Source organism: Limanda limanda, chromosome 10 (genome assembly GCF_963576545.1).
Source record: "Limanda limanda chromosome 10, fLimLim1.1, whole genome shotgun sequence".
Lineage (NCBI taxonomy): Eukaryota > Metazoa > Chordata > Actinopteri > Pleuronectiformes > Pleuronectidae > Limanda > Limanda limanda.
Genome location: NC_083645.1, coordinates 14,743,077 through 14,765,292, shown reverse-complemented (window position 1 = coordinate 14,765,292; position 22,216 = coordinate 14,743,077).

Sequence of the window (22,216 nt, the reverse complement as noted above, 5' to 3'; positions counted from 1 at the left end):
CTATACAATAAAGGTGAATACCTTTTATTTCACAGACCTTTATTGACTTATTCTTTTTGATAATAGCAATCCGCAATATCCCTTTAAATGTAACAATAAATCTGATATGAAAACATATCATGTTACTCCCACAGCTACTGAGATTTTTAGATGTAATTATATGAGTTTTACTCATTGTATCTGTGGGTTCCTTTACAGCAGTGGCTATTTATTTATTTACACCTTGATTTGTACAATAAAAACTAGCTGGTTATTGGGAATGTCTTTGGTATTGGTTGTTTTCTACATGTAGTAGAAGAAATCACATAATAACATAGTTAAATACAATAAAACTGTCCCTGGGAGGGAAATCTATGTATTATTGTGCATGCGTTTTGAAACACAACAATAAAAGCAACAAAACAAGACCAATATTCTGTGCAAGCTCAAAATACTAATAATAAAAACACAAATAAGAAAAATTTACAATTAGGTAAGTTCACCCCGAGTACAAAGCTACTTCTTTACATGATATTTTGTGCAGAAAACAAGTCCTCGCCTCATTGTTTTTGATTCACATCTGTAACAAACAGAGCCAAACTGAGTTAGCATGCACTGACATTATTGCCTTGATACCTCTGTAGCCCCCAGCAGTCCCAGTATAATGAGAACAATGTGTGATCGATGGCCTCATGATTGCTTCATATTGCTTTGCACACACAGGGCCTCATTTGCACTGTAAGCCTAAATACAGGTTTACATGCATTCCACTTCAATTAATATTCTAAGGTGCGTTGCCTTCTTTGTCTTAGCTCAGCAAAAACACACATTAATAAATAAATAAAAAGGAGAGGAAAAAAGTACGCTGTGATTATGGATTGCACTGGATCAAGTCCCAGATGGAGTAGTTTCATTACAATGACCGAATATCCTAGCTCACGTCCAGGTGTCCCTGGAAACGCAGGTATTGACCATCACAACAGTGCTGGAGTGAGAACAAGCTTCCCTGTGGGGCCCAGATGAGTAAGGAGCTGTCAAGCCTGGCTCCCCTAAGCGTTAATAGACCCCCTGCCTGAAACTATCTCCAGGTCTGCATCAAGCATCCAGCTGAGTTTCCTAAAGCTCTAGCTGTAGAACCTGTTTCTATAGTCCCCTTCATCTTATTCTGTTTTATAGTTGCATCTGCAGGGTGCAAAATAATTGTTATTAGAGCAACACTGCTCACATCTTTTAAAATGCATCAATAGGATTTTATTTCATACAGCATATGTTTATATTAGTAAAGCACAACCCTAACCAGTGATGTGAGGAGCCAAAGAACCAACACATCTATCTTAGGTTAAGTGTAGAAGTGGAAAGAGATGAAAATAATTTTTGAAATTTGACTGTCCAGTAGGTGGTGGAGGGGTTGACGAGGATTATTCATAACGGATGACACTTTGGTCAGTATGCTCCTCTACTTCAAAGTTGTCAAGCTACTTCGCAGTTAGTTCCAGAGCCAGCATTCTGGGTCAGTTCAATCTCCCTCAGATTATTGGAAAGTACAGTGTGCTTCCATCATCCCACTTCACACATTGATGGATCTCAGCTTAATCTGGAAACAGACCCTTCTAATATTCAGCCTTAGTTTTCACGTTCCAGTTCTGTCTGTTCTTTGCAGAGGCCTATATGTAGTTTAGGTACTATAGGCCGTCCACCCTTTGAACATCCTTTCCTAAGATGCACATGGGCTGTGTCATCGTCTTCCTTCTCAAGTCACCATCACTCATGAAATGTTCACCTTCTACTCTCTACCCAGTAGTTTTACTCTAAATCTGAGGTTTGCAAGGTGAATAGGAATGAAACATTGCCTGTAGCTCCTGTACTAACTAGCACCATTTCAGACGGAGCACTGCCCATTTGGACCCACTAGAGTCTGTCTGTCAGGTAGTTGGTTATCCAGGAAATGTGTCTACCCTCATTGCTTGTAGCTTCTTCAGTAGCAGTGGCTGGATACTATTGAATTCTCTGAAGCCAGTTCCAGCACCTTCATCACAGTGATGGAACTGGCAGCAAATATTCGTAAGGGAACCACTTGGTAACGTGGTGGGATAGCAACTGGTTGATAGTCATTAAGGCTAGATGGACTTGATTTCTTGGAAATCAGAACCAGGCAGGAGGTTTTCACAGTACTGGTCTCTTCTCATGGTTCAGATTCATGTTGAGGAGGTGATTCAGAGGGCAGATGGTTCGCAGGCTGGAACAGGTCCTCCAAACTCTGGGGATGCAGCCTTGCCTTGGTGCAGTCTCTCCAGCTGTCTCCTAACCTGACTGTCAAAGTCAGACAGGGAAGGATGCTCGTCTGTTGTGTTTCGATCCGCGGAGCTCACCAGTATGGATTCAGGTTGGGGAGCGTGGAAGCACTGGGAGCAGTGGGCATGTGTGGAGGCTTGGATGTGCTGTGAAGGAAACAGCTTAGGGCTGTGACCTTGTGGAGACAGAGTTTGGGTCATTTGACCTCATCAGGCTGCCCACTGGTTGTCTGTCTCTCATCTTGAGAGATTTTCTTCATCTCGCTCTGCACATCCCTCATGCTGTTCTGTTGGAGTTTGGCCTCCACCTTCCTCCTGTAGGAGTCCTTGCACTCCCTCAGCTTCACCCTCAGGTTGTGTTGTAACTTCCTCAGCATGTCTGCTATTGTTGCCCTCACCTGACAAATATGCATAATCTTTTAAACGGTATCATATAGTCACTTCAACTCTGTTAAGTTTAAAACATTTCTGTGTGAGGTCAAGATTGTCTCGGCCTTCAGTATTGCATAATAAATAACTGGTATAGAAGGAGAAGTGTTTTGAAGTAACTTAGTGAAAAGTCTGAAGTTCCAATAGCTGAATATTTAGTGTCTGTCAATGGTCACAATGGAACAAGCACAAACTTGAAACCTGTAGTGGTGCTTTGCTCAATATGAATGATCTGTCTAGAGATACAACTGTGCAAGGTAAGGCAGTATTCTAATCTTTTTCTTTGAATTACATAACAAACTAAAAAATTGTTAGTTCAAGGGATACCCTGAATGATTTTCACTCGCTAGCTGCAGTGCTGTAGTCAGCTTGAATTGAACGGTGGTAAAATCTTCATAAGAACATTTGAAGTAGAACCCAATCCTCTGCTCTCCGTCCACATGGTCAGCCACATTTTGACATAAACAGACGTTTGCATTGACCTCATGTGGAAGATGAGTGTTTTGAATGTTTGGATCCTTTTTTACTTTGCAATAAAACACGGTCACCAGTCCAAGTGAAACCACTTCTTTCACAGAGACCATGTATAAATAGGCAAGATCGAGAACAAAGAGTCCCTCTTGTATTTTGTCTTGCTCTGCATTTCTGGAGAAGCTGCAAAGCAGATGCCACTGCCAGCAATGACACACCAAAGGCTTTTTTTCCCTGTAGACAACCAACTAAAATCATGTTGTTGTTATTCATGGTACGAATATAAAATAAAAATAGTTGTCTGATATTGTTTATCACCTGAGGCCACGAGTTCCAAATCGAAGTTTGTATGATTATCAATAGATTGCGATATTTTGACTGCTGTAGTTTGTGTAAAATGTACCCAGTAAAGCACTTAAACAAAAGTACAAATATATAGTTTTTTTTATATATTTATACACTGGTATTGTATAATATGGTTGATGTCCAGGTGAAGATAAGTCTTTTACTTATAGACCAGAGTCTGGCTCCCTCATCTAGAGACTTAGCTATCTTATCCTTTAATTCCGTCCCTTAACTTCAGCCATACCTTCATTAAACCTAAAATCCTATTTTCCCTTTCGTTCACCTGAAGCCGGATACTGATTTAACGATAGGGATTCCACTGAATATATTTCATCAAACTCATTCATATTAGGGCGCAGAGAAATGCATGATGAAGTTGATCAAGAGATGAAGAGTCCAACAGACAGTCTGTGTGGAACACTGACATGTTAAAGCTGCACTGACCACCAGCAGATGAACCCAACACTTCAAAGCAAAAGCGCTGTCTGTGTGCATGAGGCTTTAGCTTTTCAAGTTCTTGGAGGAAATTCACTGGAGTCCTCTCTGGCTACCTGTCTAGTATCACACTCACTGGCCTGCCAGTTATTCAGAAAATATTTGACTAGCTATTTCTTTTAATTTAACATTTAATTAATGAAGAAACAAAATTGGCTCGACGATACAGGAAGATTCGTTTGAGCTTGTAGACTCAAGCGTGTTGCCTGTTGCTTTATATAAAATCAGTTGAAAGCTGCCACTTCCAACTGGGGTGTTGATTCTCAGCAGAATAAGCGGCGGCAGTTGCCACTCTTTCACATGACTGTCAGTTATTTGGTTCAGTGACACATTTCCTCTGGAGCGATAGCTGTGATCAGGGAAACCATTTGGCAAAATAAATCCATGGCCAGCAAGTGTGCAGACATTGGTGAGACGTACCTCTAAATCCACAAATCTGCCAACTGTGCTTTTCAGGACTCCTCTGCTGCCTGTTGTTTTATGTCTCTGTTAACTTCAACAAGATCGACAAGCACAGTCGGTGGTTTGGACAGTTGTTGTATTTAGTATTTTTCTAATTTGTGGTTTACAAAATGGATAATCTAGCACCATCCAATCAGAGTGAGACAACGCCTCAGGACATGTCATGAATCCAGATCTTGGCTTATTAGTGATAATGAAAGGATTTCATCATTGTTACATCAGTAGCTTGTATGTTGCTTCGATCTTGCGTTTTATAAGGGACCCTCCTCTCATCTGTGAAAGTTTGCGGTAACTTGACGTAAAGATGAAAATCTCCAGGTCTTTTTTTCTCACATTCTTTGAAAGCAAGTATACAGACTTATTTACTCTAATGGAAATTTTTTGACGATGAGTCACTCAGTAATCTCAAAGAAAACCTCTGATGAATGGAACCAGATGAAACCTTTCCCTGTTCGTGTTTGTGATTGAAAGTTATGTCACCACGATGTCATATTCACAGAGTTTGTGTTTAACTGGTCGAAAAAGTGATACATTGATGGATAGATATTTCACGATTGTGTCCTTTGCTCAATTTGTTTGACATAGTCATGACAGCATTTAATCCTTTATTCCAACAGTCTATTTTCCATCTAAATGTATATTTCTTTTCCGCTTTCTCATTAAAATTCCCTTTGAGTGGAGTTATAATTCCCTAAGCCAAGGTCCCAAGATGGCTTATTTGACGTATGTCTCGGAGTTCAACAGCTCTTAAAACCCTGTTGTAAGTGTCTCATGGTGCATACCATCAGAATGAGATAGACAAGCACAAAACACAAGTGAAAATAGGATATGTAGAGGGTAAAAAGTTTCCATGACAACAAAGAGAAAGGCTTTGATACCTCTGGGCATGGAATGATGTAGATAGAGAATGACTGGATGGATTTGCATCGCAGTCCTGCACTGTATGAATAGAGCTGCCATTAGAATACTTGTCCACGACAAAACCTTTCAAACCTACTGAAACTTGCACATTCTTTTTTCAGTTATGTCTATGTTCATGTCAAAGAATGGAATGGCACTGAAGTATAATCATGTGTTATAAAGGAGTCACGTATTTACTGTAAAAATTCAATGCCAAGCCAAAGCCTTCACCACTGGCTTTATCTCTTACCTTATCTGAAATCCATTACTGGACCCACAGAGCCTCTATAGTATTGAAAATAATGATGAATAATTCAGATTCCTTTATATATTTATTTTATATTGAGTGATTTGAGTGTGTGGTAACGTTTCTATTCCTTTCATTTCAACATCTATTGATACCCTCTTTCTTTGTCAAACGCGAACAATAAGCACATTAAGTGACAAGTATTAGTTTAAACTTTGTTTCTGTAACTGCACGTTATCTAAAGTCGTGATGCTTTGAATCTTTCTTGGAAAAAGCAGTGGTGTGCCATGTTGAGATGTAAGAGTGTCTGCCCTGTTTTATAGCCATCCTGTCAGAGTATATTATTACAAGCCTTATTGGTTCCCTGATTTTCATTTAATCTACCTCCGAGACGCATTATTGCTCACCCTTTATGATCTCATATTGTTTTATTGAACATGCATTGTGCTTCTCTGGTAGTGCTTGCTTTTATGGTGATGCAGTAAATTACACTCTTTTAAGATGAAATCATGAATTACGTAAAAAAGTTGATGCTGAGCAGCGCGGGGGGGGCCACAGGCGAAATTTGGAGGAGGTGGTGAGCTTTGGTTTAATGCCGGGTTCACAACAGTCTAACAGCCAATTGTGGTGGAGTCTGGTGGAATATGCAAAGAGTCTTGATTCTTCCACCAGTACAGCTCCAGCATTCACTGGTTGTCTTGCTCTAGTTGGAAACTCCCTGCGTCCACACATTGAATCTATTTAAATGAATCACAATTTGATGTCAGTGACGACCACAGCCCAAATCTGATGATGCCAGTTTTGTGAATGACAGCAGTTAATAAGCGGGAGGGCGTTATTTTTTTCGACAAACATGTTTATTGTCTTTTTCAGAACAGCAAAAGAATCCACTTAACAAAACATAACAACGCACGTCAACATCAAGGTCACACGTAGGCCCCCTGGAGGCACTTGAAATATAGAGGAAGTATGACATGTTTCAGCCCCAGCACGTGTACACAACAAAATATTTCTCATCATAGTGAATAAAGGAAAAAAACATTTTTTAAAAGAGATACAAAAATGCACACACGCACATACGTGGGCGTTCTTAACAGTAACTCTGTGTTTGCACCGGCTGCTCTTGTACAGCTTCGTTGACGTATCAATAATTATGAGTTTCAGACGATACATTACATCTTCAGTAAGATCCAACAGAAAGGTTACCTCGTCTTTAGTCTCTCCCGAGGCGTGTAGCACACTGACTTTATATAGAGCAGAGATATAATGGATGCATTTGAGCGGTAAGATGATTTGAGTGATGGTTTCAGTGCTGAAGTAAATACCACTCGGGAAGTGTTTAGCGTTAATATGCTACAAACCCTGGCTGTTTAGGACCATTATTATTCCGGACTTATTTTACAACAGAAATAGATATTCCAGGGAGTAAATGCAATCATTTAAAAATTACAATATTCATTATTATTCTGGTCTCCTGTTGTAAAACGGTTGGATGTAATTGTCCCTGTAAGTGTCAGCCCTGCACAGCGCATCCAAAATTCATGTTATTATGCGTGAACCTACAAACTAACAATTGCCTGTTCGGTGCAGATCAAGTTTAACAAGATAGCTGTTTAATCATAGGCTAATTAATTGATCAACTTCGCACTGGGTCTAACAACACCCATGACAATTTACACCATTGCCTGCTATCTTGTTATCATTACTGCTTCACCACACTCTTATTAAAGGAATGTTCTGAATCTGCTTATATGTGGCTCTTTCTTTCTTCCTTTTGACAAAATCAAGGTTTTCTCTCATGAATAATCTACAGCTAGCAGAAGTCAAAACACACTTCATACCCTGGAAGTTTCATAATCATTATTGCATAAGTGGGAGTAATTTTTGTTGAACTGCACTCACACAACTTGAAATTCAAAAGTGATGTGCATTTCATTGAATCTGCTTTCTGGTTTGCAAGAATGTGGCCACAAAAATGAAACTAATCTTAATAACATCTATATATCTTGAACTATCCAAAATTTGGATGGCACAGGTTCATAAAAAAGTTTCCTCGCCTGGAAGTAAAAGCACAGCGGCTACAACTGATTGTTCTTCAATAAAACATGGCAAAACTTTGATTCAATTGTTTCAAACACATGCAGAAGTGGAGGATTTTAAAAATAAGGAAAATTACAAGCAAGCTTCCTGGTTTCCACAAGAATTGGTATTACAACGAACAAAGCATGGCTAGTTTGCTTTATGATGATTTTACCGGCACAGTTATAGAGAACATCTCCGACCAAATTGCTTGGCTTGAACTTCTCGTTATACAACAGAGTATTAACTACAAATTGTGAGTCAGCAGAGCTGGAGATGCATTAATGTGCCCTTTATTGTATAAGTGGTGAAACTGCTTGATTTAACTGAGTGTGCAGTGAGATGAATAGAGGTGTCTTTGTGCATTCAAGCGAGAAAAATAAAATTCAGCAGATTTGGGAGTAAAACTTTAAAACATACATCTAAACATTCTGGAGTGCATCAACATTACACCTACAACCAGCATGTGATTGTGCAACTCATTTACTAGTGGTACAATTATGGCACCATATGTAATCCCCTGCCGACCCCTCGAAATTGCACCTTGTCTAAATGTAAATCGAAGTATTATGCATATGTTTCCATTTCAGAGCATCTAAAATACCATATTTTTCTTCAGCGTACAATCATCTCTCTCTTAATCACTTGTGCTAAAGTCTGGAAGAACTACTGAGGTGATGCTATTTACATCTGTTTTGCCAAGACCTTGTGTTGATATTTTTCATTGCAACTATATCTCACGCTCAGGTGCTCTAGTCCCAGTGCCGCATGTTGGGGGAATTCTTCACTGTGAGAAGAATCATATGGATGTATAAATCAAAAGGTGCATTTTCAACTGATAAAGAGGAAGATAAATAGGCCAAATCCAGCAGTGCCTCTGGAAGGAGCTGTGGGCTCGAGGCATTCAAAAGCAGCCCACCCCCTTCAATAAGCCATGAGCAGATGAATGGACTGTTCTTCCATTCCAGGCTGATTGGTGCTGACAAACTATAGATCACCTGTGAGGGAGCAGCACATTATTTTCACCTCGACTTGTCTCACTCTATTCCTCAGCCCCTGGTATCACTCTACCCGAGACAAAACGTCAACTCTGGCTTCGGATGTGATTTTCTTTCCACCCTCACACAGCCAATTGAATTCTAATGATTATGGATGTGCTACATGTAACACGTTTCCTTGAAGAATAACACTTGCAAGATTACTGTTTTCTTCTAATATTCTGTTATTCTAGCAAACTTCCTCTGCACTAACTTGGGAAGGTGAATTTGGACTGCTTCTTTGTCGACGCCTCTGTGTTGATGCCGTCTGCTAATTGGAGAGAAGACTTGCGACAAAAGTGAGAAATTCACCACCGATCTCAGCTGGTTTATGTCTGACATCACTTTTTCGCTGCGTGGGTGATGAAAGGCCTGAGATTAAAAAAAATCACCACACGCAGAGAGTGTAGCCAAATTATGCTAATGTACAGAATATCTATGAATCCTACACGTATCATCCAGTTGGGAACACATGACAATTGATGTAATGAGCCCATGCCTAGAGTGACTTTTACTTTGAAAAACAGCTCATTAGAGGCAGAGAAAAGTGTGTGTTCCAAGCCAGAACAACGAACAGTTGGTTTCGTAGTTACAGGATCAGTTTTATTTGTGAATGATGAAAAATAGCCTGTGAACTACAGGCACTACATGCAATGTTGAACTTATCAATTGAATAAGTAGCATGATTTTTTATCCTGTTAATATATCCTTCAAACTCATTTTTAATACATCTTATATCGCTTGGGGCAAAACTCTGTTTCTTTGATCCTCTGCAAGTCTTTGCATAAAGGATCATAAGGAATTGTGCCATTAGGATTAGGGGAACAGCTTCTTTTATCAATTACATCAAAGATTCCGCTGGTGCCCATTAAATGCATGCTCACGCAGACACCCAAACATATGAGTACACATGCACACCATTTCATTCTCTGGACATCCGAAAGATTGTTGGTAAAAATAAGGAGCACATTTTGGTGCTCGACTTGACTCAGTGTCTGCATAGTAATCAGCTTGTAAATTTGGGTTGAATCACAAGTCAATCCTCAAAGCATCATGCTTGTTAGACCCATAGGCTTGAGGCTAGGAGCTTGGAAGAAAGCCAGGGGCATTTAAAAACAGTCTTCCATCCAAAGAAGGGATGAAAGCTTACTTTTAACTTCTGCAATGCTGCCAGTGCACTGCTGACACTGTTACTGTGCTCTGTGCAAACATGCTGACATGTACATCAACCGTAGATGATGCTAATGATAATAAGCAGCGGGGAATATTTTGTTATTACCAAACAGCGCTTAGACTCTCATAATAGCGGCAAAACATGCAGCTACTGTTTACTGTAGAATTTTATAACGAGAAAAGCGTGACTGGTTCTGATCAAGACGGCAAATACAGTTTGTTATTTTGAGTAATTACAGCAAAGAAACGTGATAAATTAACACTCTCTGCTGCAGGAAGTAAAAAGCACAACCTCTACAATGCCCTTGTGAGATGGTAAATTTTATGATGGAGCCCTCTGTGTTGAGCATTCATTGAATAAAATCCCTCATGACTTGTTATATGGCAGCTAAGAGGAGATGGATCACCCGCTCAAAGCAGATGTTGCTGCCACACACAGGGCCCTCTGAAAACAATGTGATCCTCCAGGACCAACTAAAGCACACATAGGCAGACACAAACAAAACACAGACACAAACTGATCTTAACATATTACATGGACGTTCCCCTTTACTTGTAGCTACACAGCCAAACACATGCGCACATGGATGTTCTCCTTTCATGTACTTTTACAGTGCACAGACACACACATGAGGCCACAGCTACACAAAGGGACTTTTGCCAGCGCACAAAATGCAAGGTTTGTTTGTGTGTTATTCTCAGAGCCACCATGGCAGAGAGGACATCACACAGAGAAGAGCTGTCGATAAACCCTGCTGAGCGTGCCCTGAAGTGTTTATTTTAGTATTAAAGGTAAGGTCACACCATCTTACAGTGAGCAACTTCCTACAAAGAAAACACAACTTTAACGCTCTTATCATATGTTACGTTATAGGACACATTCTATGTGATGTTGCTGCATGCCACTGTAGTGTGTGGTGGTGCTTTTCAAAGAATTAGAATCAGAATCAGAATTCTTTTTATTGCCACGTATATTTGCATATATTGGAAATTGTCATGGTGTGGTTGGTGCACTGTACATAAAAACAAAACAGCAATACATACAATAAGACACTATATACATTAAGAAACAATACGTTATGGAGATAAATTATGTGTGCGAGGGAAAGAGTCAGAGTCAGTGTGATGCAGGGTTCTTGTTTGTGAGCCCCACTGCCAAAGTAAGAACATCAGAGATTTAAAAACGGGCATGCTCTAAAAACTCAAATCTGGGAGCGTTTTCCTAATGAAGGAGCGTCTCATGAGGGACAACTTTTAATTTCACTTCTCGCATGCCTTTTGACTTTAGATATTCTCTTGCTTGCATGTTTTGTAGAGTCACCATTGTCGGGGGAATTGAAGTGGAGCACATGCACACAGTGAACCACACACACAGCTAAATGTCAACCTGCTTCCCCGGGGTAAATGAGTCATATGGTGTTTGGAAAGGTGTTTAACAAGACCCAAGTTGGACCCAAGATAAAAGTTGTTGGTAGCTGGCCTATTAAAAAAGAGTCTGCCCGATACGATACATACTGAATGCTCTTTTCATGTTGTATTTTCATTCTGTGCAAAAAAAAATGTACCTTGTCCTTGGAGTCCTACCTGCAGTGTAGACTATTCATATACTTTGACATCAAAAGAGAGATGCAACATGAGCATGTGTGATTAAGGTCTCGGGTCCAGTTCTCCTGATCAGGACGGACGGAGCAGGCTCTGTGTGCAAACTTCCCCCATCGTCTCTTTTGTGTGATCTGTAAATTAGAGACAATTTGCATTACGTGGCGTTGGTAAAGGGATTAGGAGGCATGATTTATGCTCAAAAGACATTTATCATTCAAAGCAAATGAGTTTCTTTTCTCAGAGGAACAATGGGGGACTGCCTGACTCCTCCCTTCATCTTTGTGAACAAAAAGGGCTCAGTAAACTGGAACTGAGGGTCCATGTAATTCAGACTCTGATTAAGCCACTTCCACTAATTTAACATTCGCCTGGCTTTCTGTTCCCCCAGTTATGAGCATTAATCACAGTTACACAAGCCTATAAGAGGTCAACACAATCTTATGCATTGCTTTTTATTTGTTATTGCTGAGGCGGGGAAGCAAAGGTTTGAATCAAAGGTTTTGTTCGTCTTTGAAATAAGTCGAGAAATTTTAGGAAGCCAAAGTAAAAAATGCTTTTGTTTCTTTTGTTCTTTGTTCCTCTTTTTGTCCGGAAAGCCATTTGTAGATGATGAGCTGAAGGTGCCTTTCGTTTCTCTGAAATAGGCAGTTGCAAGAAAAAAAAGACCCTCTACAGTTTACTGCTGCCCCTTTTGAAAATGATTTGTTGGAATTGGTGCCTGACACAGCTCGAGGATATTTTGTCGTTAACATCCCAGATCTGAAAATGTTTTTGACCTCCTCCTCCTCCTCCTCCTCCTCCTCCTCCTCCTCCTCCTCCTCCACCTTCCCTGCCTTCCTCCGCACAGCTCACCTGCACCACAGATCTGAAAACACACACTGTAACTCCGGTTTGAACGTCCGTCCAGAACTCTGAGGCTGACAGTTTATGTTTTTTTCCACAGTCATCGGGGGTTTGTCCACGATCACAATGAGCCCACAATGGGGCCCTGGAGTCACAGGAGTCAATGTGATTGGCATGACTTTCAACCTTGGTGAGGTTTGACGGTTAAATGTTTAGGGGGTTGGGGTTGCATGGGGATGGGGTGGGGTGGGAAGGTGGGGGTTCCTGGCGGTTAACACATGGCATAGCACTCAGCCAGGGAGATTAATGGTTCTGACTGCATCAGCCCAGTGACTGGGGATCAGAGGATGTAATTGGGTTGGGCATTCTAGACAGCTGCTCATAGCAGGAGCCAATCACACATTGCCGTCCCTGCCACGCTTCCAGTGGTTCACCACCTCAGGTAAAGACGTATGAATCTCTCATGTGCTGGAAAAGATGCTGAGGGGAACTTTGCTATTGATCACTTGTCTTTTGTCGGAAGAGATTCTTTCCAAAATCAAACATCCATTATTTCAGATGTTTAATTTGAGTGTGTACGGATGCATACAATGTAAAGGCAATGTTCTCAGTTTGTTGCAAACCATGTCCTCTTTCCATCTCGCTCTAACTCTTGTCTCTCTCCAGAGCATTTCTGGCAAAAACTGATATAAAGTACAGTTTTTAGTTCCACTATGTCCATGTATAGGATGTTTTTATGTCTACAATTTGGTGATTAGAGGAAGCGTTGTCAGTACCAATTTGATCTAACTATATATAAATGAAGTTCAAGTCTTTACCTCAAAACTAGCCAGTTTGGATCGAGTTGGCCTTGCTCCTTTGACATTGTCACACTCTCCTAATTCCAGCAAAGTCCCCACTCTGATCCCAGCTGTACCAGCAAAGATATCATGTAAATTTATTGGTGACATTGAGATGGTTCTTTGCTATTCAAATGAGGCCTGCCTCATCAGACGCTAAACGGTAGCGCGTATTGGCCGGTAGCGGTAACCTCCCCGCAAACAGCTGTGACCCCATGCAGGAAGTCAGACATCCCACTTCCTGTGGCAAGCTGTGCCGCTGGCTCTGCTGGCCGAGGATGGCTTTCTAATTGGTGTCCTCTCACCTCTCCACTATGAGATGCTCCTGCCTGACAGGTCTTGGCAGCGGGAGGAGATGTCCTTGGGGGTAAAAAAAAAGAAAAAAAAGTGAGATCTAAGAAAATACCAGACTCCAACATTTTAGAAAAAATCCCTCAAAGAAAAGTAGGGGTGAGTTTTGTTAGATGAACGCAAGTGAGATAACGTTGAGCAAACACAACGTCTTTGTTACATAAGCCAAATTCCTGCTAGTTTACGAAATGGCATTCAGCCACTGTTTTTCTTTTTTTGTAAAAAGCTGAATTATATAATAATAAAATATGAAAATAATAAAAGTTGTATCCAAGGTTATAAGAGTGTGTTCTGTATATTCAAAGAACTGTCTGTTTTGTCGAGTTTTTTATCTTGGTTTTCTTTGAAAGCCTGCAACATTCAGTATTATCGATGTTTTATGAAGGTAAAAGCGGAGCAAATGGTGCAAAAAAGAAGTTAACATTCTATACTTCTCTGAAAAGTAAACAGAAAATAAAGAAGTTATGTTTGATGACTAGTCCTAACTTCTATGCTGCTCGTCAATAATTCAATAATGATATTAAAAAAAAATCATTATAACCTGGATTACTGTCTTGCATGTCTGTCCAGACTCATATCTAAAAAGAATCTAAAGAGAGAAATATCTAAAAGTTGATTTCTTCAGTTATTATTAAATATTTATTCAATATTATATAAAATTTAAAGAAATTCTCTCAAATCATCTTTAAGAGCCTGAAACAGGTGTTTTGAAAAAAACAATCAACCTTGACCTTTGACGACAAAAATCGTATCAGTTTATTCTTTAGTCTTAGTATAAATATTCCCTTCAATTCTCAGTGAATATTCAAATCAAATTTTAAAAAATTCCCTTGCGGCATTCTTGAGATGTCAAGTTCATGAGAGTAGGACTTAGAACCATATGGACACCTATGGATAAATGCATTAAAAATGATAGTGGGCATATTGTATTCATGTCTGATGCTTTACAATTAGAGATGTATTCCCTGTTGCATTTGCAGTGCAATGCAACACAGTGCAGTGAACATGAATTTTGCTCTGTAAATTAGCTGCTATCTGTATGGATCATCAAAGAAACAAATACTGCCCACTTAAACACACAAAGGTCACTTTCCTCCCTGATTCCCTCACTGCATTTTTGACTTCGAGTCCACTTCTGGGATCACACAGCCTCCAGCAGTTCTTTGATGATTTTGTTATAGTGGGTGTCTGGTGAAGTACGGAGAACCATCTGCGGCTAAATGTCAGTAAGATCAAGGGGCCGATGGTGGATTTCCGACAGAGCGAGCAGCTACTGACACCTGTCATCATTCAGGGTGAAGAGGTGGAGATGGTGCAGACCTACATGTACCTGCACATCCACAAACCCTGCCGACCTGACAAAAGAGAGACACCGTACGAGAGAGGCCTGCACGGACTACTCATCTGAGAATAGACTCAGGTTTCTTGTGCAGTCCAACAGATGAGTTTGGGGCACTGGGGTTTGTGTTTATCCTATAAATTCAGCAGTCAGGGTTTTATAAAAGCTGTTTGAAAACAATTATGGTAAAAAGGCCGTTCATACACAGCATCGCCTTTCCTCACTTGGTTCTCTTTCAACTGCTGCTGCTATTTTGCTGTCATGGCTGTATTTTAGATATTTTGGTACTGATTCAGGGAATTCATATAACACTGGAGGTCGACCCTCTCTAGAGCTTTGAGTTAATATTTCGGGTCTTTTGTATATATTTTTCTGACTTTCCTTTGATAATATTCCACTCGGATGTATCCTGTTGCTATTTTCTCCTTTAAGAGTTTCCCGATGGTGATTATTAAATCTATCTTCCTGTTGACACAACACATTATTTCCCACTCAAATGCCCCCAACCTAAAGAAAATCCAATTGTACGGACAGAGATACAGCAGTAGGCGTTGATAGAATGGAATAATCCAGTGTGTGGAACATACATCACGGTTTTGATATGGAGTGCACTGGCTGTGCTCTCAGACTTTATCTGATAATGTGCAGAGGAAAGAAGCAGAATCTATATTGTTAAAGCCAAAGCCTGTGGACATCAAACATCGAAATGTCAGGTTTGGGCTAAATTCAAAGGATAAATTATTCATGTGGCCTCAGTAAAGGCTGTGCACAGGGTCACCAGCAGGCCTCACAAGCAAAGGAGAAACTTGACAGGGAGCAGCACAAGAGTAGTCTCCCAACCCCTGTTAGGAAAGAGAGGAGGGGGCACCACCGAAGCAGCTGTTCAAGCAAGCAGGGGGAAGTGACCTGCTCAGTAAACCAGAAACTAGTGTGGAGAATATGCAAAAAACGGCCTCTGCGCTGTACACCGAGTCGGATTTAGCGAGATAAGGCGTGCTCACCTTGGGGAGGTGATGAATTGAGATGAGACACGCCAAGTCAAACACACTGATGTCACAGCAGATTTAAGAAAGCGCTGGATCCTGTGATGATGTACCCAACGTCATCACAGGAATCTGAGCCACCCGCCCCTATCAGATGACAGCTCAACAATCTCGGGTCAAATATAACATGAAGCCGTTGATTAGGTCGCCCTGCGAGAACGAGTAAGTAAAAGAAAATGTCAAATTGCATTCTTTTACCTCAACTTAATTTAGATGGCAAGACAGCTTAGAGGATTACAGGCACGTCGGGACCAAAGACTCAGACAGGTAACACACATTTGATCTCACAGTGTGCTGGGGAGTTGCTTCAGATAGATATGATAGCTTATAAAAGATTATTGAAATCTAGAGGCTCGACACAGAGTTGCAGCCTGTATCCTTATTTGCTGGGACAGTTCAGTGTATATTAGGGAGTATTTACTTTCTTCACATAGGATAGAAAAGCTCCTAATGTGGGAAGCCACAGCTCAGAGGACGCCTCACCTTGTTAAGCCCTATGAGACGAATTGTGAATATGGGATTAAGGAATCAAATTTGATTGATTCACTGATCAATCAGGGTTTGACAGTTGAAAATGGATCATATTGAGGTCATTCAGACCTAAATCTTGATGCAATAATGGAAGTTGATCAGAAAATCTGTGCCTCTTTCATCGCTATGGGGAAAAATGCCAACACTTTCACTTCTTTGATTGAATCAACTCTAAATTGCATTATTTTTTTGTGGTTTTCCCTATAAACATCAAATTGTGTTACTCATGTGAAGTGTGCTTCATGTACTCCTGTGTGTGCAACTATCACCCGCTGCTGCTTTAAAGAGAAAAGTTTTATTGAACCAATTAATCCCCGAAGACAAAAGCAACCTCTTCTCGTCTTGCAAGAGCTTTTTCTTTCAAAAACACAGATTGCTAAATTTCTACTGTGAATCTCTGTGGCAGTGACAAGGAAACCAATGCTGACCTTCATTTAGACTATGGAATGACAATACCGGAGGGGAATAAGAATGTGAGGGGGGGGGGGAGAAAAACGGGAAATCAATAGCTCATTTTCTGCTTTTTTGTATAGGGATTCTGATGTTTGCTGAGATAAAGGTCGACAAGCCGGAGAGATCTCTTACAGCGTCTTAACTTGAATAACCCTGAAATTGCTATTGTGTCCACAGCAATTTAAAACTCAGAAATCAGATTTGTCCAGATAGTCTAAAAGGTGAGTCAAGGAAAAAAGGTCCAGATTTATCTATTATTATGAATTATCTTAAATTGCCTGAAAAAAATATCTATATAAGCTTCAACTTTTGTTCCTATGTATGACAATAGCACATTACTCCATAAACCAATCCAAAAATCTATATCCAAGATCTACTAGGGACTGTATATGACATAAACTGTACAAAAAGTACACTTATCATATATTTTACTACAGCCATAATTGTAATATAATGTGTTACCATGATTACATTGTATTTTGTTAATGATCAAAGCAGAAAACATGAACGCATGGATTCACAGAAAAAAACATCCACACAGCTGGTGAGGTGTGTCAACACTGTATATCAAGCATTACATATATACGATACGAGATACTAAAAAGCAAACATCAAAAACACTGTAAACAGCTTGGATGGGAGGACTAGCCAGATGTTGGATTCTGATATCGTACATTACAATTAATGTCGATGATGTAAATTTGCGGACTATAGTGAAACAGTTGCCTTCAGATTGACATGGTAGTTAGCAATTATAAACACATGCAAATCTGGCTTGTGATCAAGATGAAAAGACAATCACAATTGCATAAGAATAAGAGAATCGGCTTTCTGATTCAACAACATGAATGCGGAAGCAAAAAAATTACGTTACACAACCAAAGACAAAGGTCAAATGAAGTTAACCGAACAAAATATTCCAAAACTACATTTGAAAAAAAGTCAGGTCCTTTAGATTTTTGTTAAATCAGAGTAATTTCAAAATTTACAACGGCCTTCACTTTGATCTTCATCTGAAAAAATGGCTAAAAGCTGAAGTAATACGGATCATCCACTCATGTCAAAATGGGTTCCCGCCTCCCATTTCAGCAGAGCTGTCTTTCCCTTGCCAGATGCTCCCCGTCGTGTGTTCTCACAATAATTCGTAGGTTTTGACGATGGATGGTGAAGTCTCCTGTGGACATAATCACACCATCTCCACTTCCATCATTTCTCCCATTCAAAGAAGTGTCAAGTTCACAGCCTCTGGTAATTATGATGTCTTTTCTCAGCAGGAGGGAACATGTGGAGATGGGTCAGAAACCTCCAACTCAACTTGTGTCAGGGCTACTTTAAAAAATGGGGGGAAAAAATCTTCATTGTGACATCTTCATTTCTCTCTTGTGACCAAACTGTCAACACGTATACAGATTCCTCAGTACGACTGAATCTAAGTGCAGCGTATCGATGAGATTGATCAGCCGACCTTGTGTAAATAAATATTTTATGAATAACGCTAGCCAAGGTGTGTACTCCCACTTGTATGTATTGAACATGTTTGTTGCCTCAAGGTTGTGCAATGCAAATTAAGCATTACACCATCAATCAACAGAACCAAGGGGGTGCACTGAATAACACTATGTGAGGCTGCTGAGGAGAGGCAGAGTAAAGTAAGTTGAACATTGTGCACTTCACAGAGCGGATATTTCTGCAGTCATTCCACTGACAAGTATTCAATTATAGGGGTGTTAATGATAGTGTCCCACCCTGGTTCATGTAGTATGACACCAACAGAATTGGCAGGTGTGTATACCATCATTAAATGTGAACACAGTAAGACAGAGTATTTTATGCCATTTATAAAGTGTGTGCCTTTAAAGAACAAGGCAAAAAAACACACAAACATTTTTAAATCATGTTCACAAAATTCTCTGGAAAGATCAAACAAACAAGAGTCCCTGTAGTTTTAAGTACCTGTTAGTACCGTCACTGTATTTAATAAATAGTACAGTGACTTTTTTCTTCTATATACTAAAACACATCTGTTCCCCCACTGAATGAATTATTGATATTCCCTCATAGGATTCTGGAGAACTATGGATGGTTTGCATTAAAATACTTATACAAATAATGCAAATATAAAAGGGGTCTTTTATGTTCAACTAAAACTGCACTCAGTCGAGCACTTACCTGCAACCAAGGTCCAACAGTCACTGAAAAAATCAAGATGAACCAAAATGCACAAATTCATAAAAATCAGTCGCTAAATCATACCAAATTTCCTTCATTCATTATTGTCTATTGGTGAAAATGTTTAAAAAAAAACACACAATCTTATTTATTTTAGCAACACAAAGTTTTTTGGGAAACCCGTCCAGTTTTGTTTGCATTATCCTGTTGACAAACCAACAAACCAAGCAAATCAACAAATAATCAAACAGACAGGGGCCGAAAACCTTACCTGCTTGGTGGAGGTAACAATATAAAAAATGGCCGCGTGAAGACATAGAGCCCAATATTTCAGGTAATGGAGCAGGTTCTCCGTTAGAGTACCCGTGGCCATAAAATCAGCTGTTGTATGTGATTATTTGTGACATTGATGGCATAAGGACTGAAACCAGAAAACAGATGCTTCCATCTAACCAGTCTGCTGGGCCACTAATGAATCACAAACCCCTTGAATGCTAAGTGGCATTTGCAAAGTCCCAGGGTGTGCTTGTTTTTTCTAGCCGGAATGGCTCTCCCAGAGCACCTTCACCATGACAGTTATAGATGCCTCACTTCCAGGGCCTCATATGGGCGGCCTGTCGGGTGGGTGGTGAGGGATTTTAGTTTGTGATGGAAACATGTAATTGTTAACCAGTTAGAAACAGGTTTAAGTTAAAGCAACCTGCTACATGTGTGGTTATGTTTGATTTAAATGAAAGCATCCTTCCAAAGAGGAAACCTCCTTCCAGGTTGATTTCCAGTTGATGATGCAGCCAACCCATCAATGGAAGTGACTGGTGGGATGTTCGAGATCTTTAATCTGAATAAGCAGCATCCTTTGCCCCCTGCGATTGACTTGCACGCATCAGCTGTTGTCTGCTGTGATCAATTATCTCAGATGAAAGTGACAGGTTGTCTGCACCTTTACACTGTAGCATCTCCTGTGTGAGCCCCGGCCCGTGGAGTGATGCGATGTCTCTGTCAGCAGATCTGTCTCTGGAAATTCAGGCTCCTCAGCTGTGACACATGCTCAAACCGCAACAGAGATGTGACTATGTTATGGAAGAGAGGTGTCAGTTATTGAATGACCCCCCTCCTATATTGGTGGAAAAGAATGAGGTGTCAGAACAAAAGTGGTAATAGACTGGAATACATTAAATGATGTGGAGTGTCCAGCGGACTGGAACCAATTCTGCCCGTGTCTTTAAAGCTCAGTTGGCCGAGAAAACAGTGAAGAGCTCGTACCCATGTGTGGTTTAGGGGATTAAAAAGGAGGTGTGTGTGTGTGTGTAAACAATGCTGCTGAAATTATCTTTAATTTCGCACGTATATCAGTGTCTAAAGGGAAAGGTTCCGAATTAAGGGCTGTTTATTCAACAAATTATCAGAAAAGAGATTTTCAGTCCATAAAAATGAGAAATTTAAACCAAATGAGTGCGGACATGAATTAATTGAAGCAAACATGTTCAAAATATGCACAATATACAACAACTTCAAACTTCAAAGTGCACAAGGTAAATTTACGAAACCTTTTATGAGAAATAAAAATGTCTCAGGTTTATCATCTAACAAATGTGCATGCTGACAAGACACTGAAGCTTGACATTTCAAAAGATTTCAAAGTGCACCCATGCCCCTCCCAATCCCTCTCACTCACACGTGCACACACTTACACACACACGCGCTTCCACACCTCTAGTAAATCTCATAGCATCAGCTGTGAAAGCTGCTGGGATCTGCTATTTTGTTCTCTTTGGGATTGCTGCCTCTTCCCACTTGATCCAAACAGTCAGCTTAGGGAGCTTGTGGCACACAGGCGTACAAGTTGCCAAGGAGCTGTCACAGGGATGTCCGCACAAAGGATTTCAGCTGCAGACTAGTGGAGTTTGATATACAGAACAGCGCTTTCCCTCGGTATTTGAATGTACATAGCGGTGGGGGGTGATCCAATTGCAGCCCCGGGAAACGTTGAATTTTAAACCGGTAACCTAGTTTAGCAACAAAATGACAGCTTGAGGAATAAAGGGGCGTCGCTGAGGTACAAGACGCAGCTCGACAACGCTGACAACACGATTTGTTTAGAGGAAAACATTCGATACCTGGCGCCGTGCAAATTGAAATCAGGCAGAACTGGGAAGAGGCAAATGAGGACGATAATGTGGTTATCAACTACTTCTCAACTCAGCAGTCGAGACAGGGGGACAGAAAATGTATATATAAAAAAAAAAGAAGTCAACGAGAAAAGGGTTTAAAAATACACAGAATTGAACTACAACCAAATCAGTGCTCCTATTTCCTCACGATTTCCCAAAACTTTCCCATCTGAATATAAACGGAGAAAACAGCCCCGATGGAAGCTGTTTATATTGTTCCTGTCACTATGCTCCGATGATTACTGACACACCAATGTCACTCAAGCTGGACAGGTTCGGTTCAAGTGCTGGAAAAACTCCAGAGTGAATCTTCAGCCGCTGTCCGTCTAATGGCATCAGAGACTCGAGCGAGCCCCCGACCACAGACAGCACTCAATCAGTCTGGGCCTTCAAACTGACCTTGCTCTGCAATCATCTAGCTACAGGGGATTAGGCAATCACTCAAACCACCTGGAAAGGACTGTTTGTTCACATCCCACAGCCTCCATCATATCACAGATATACGTCAAAGCAATTTTTATTTTTTTTTTTTTTGCTTTAAGCCCCCGGATTCATCAATAACTCTCTGATTAGGGAGCAGCCCCAGTGTTTCGCACAAACACATTTACAGTGTCAATTGTTCGTTTATCCCTTTTCATTTTCTTTTAGCTAGAGGCTTGCTCGTGCACTCCTAATTGGACATTGTCTCTTGATTATATCTATTACGCAATCATGATAATGAGAAACTTCGCAAGAGACATTCAGCCCTGTCTGCTTTTAGCAATAACACATACAGAATATCAAATTTTCTCATTACCGTATGTCTCTTTTTTGCCCCTTAGTTTTTCATAACTGTTTTTCTTTGTAATTGCTGTATAGTTTTCAAAAGCAGCCCTGCTTGTTAACACTTATTCCAACCAGTGAGGAGGGGCTGTCACGGAAAACCCCCCCACCCCACCCCACCTCACACCTAACTGCATGACTGGGT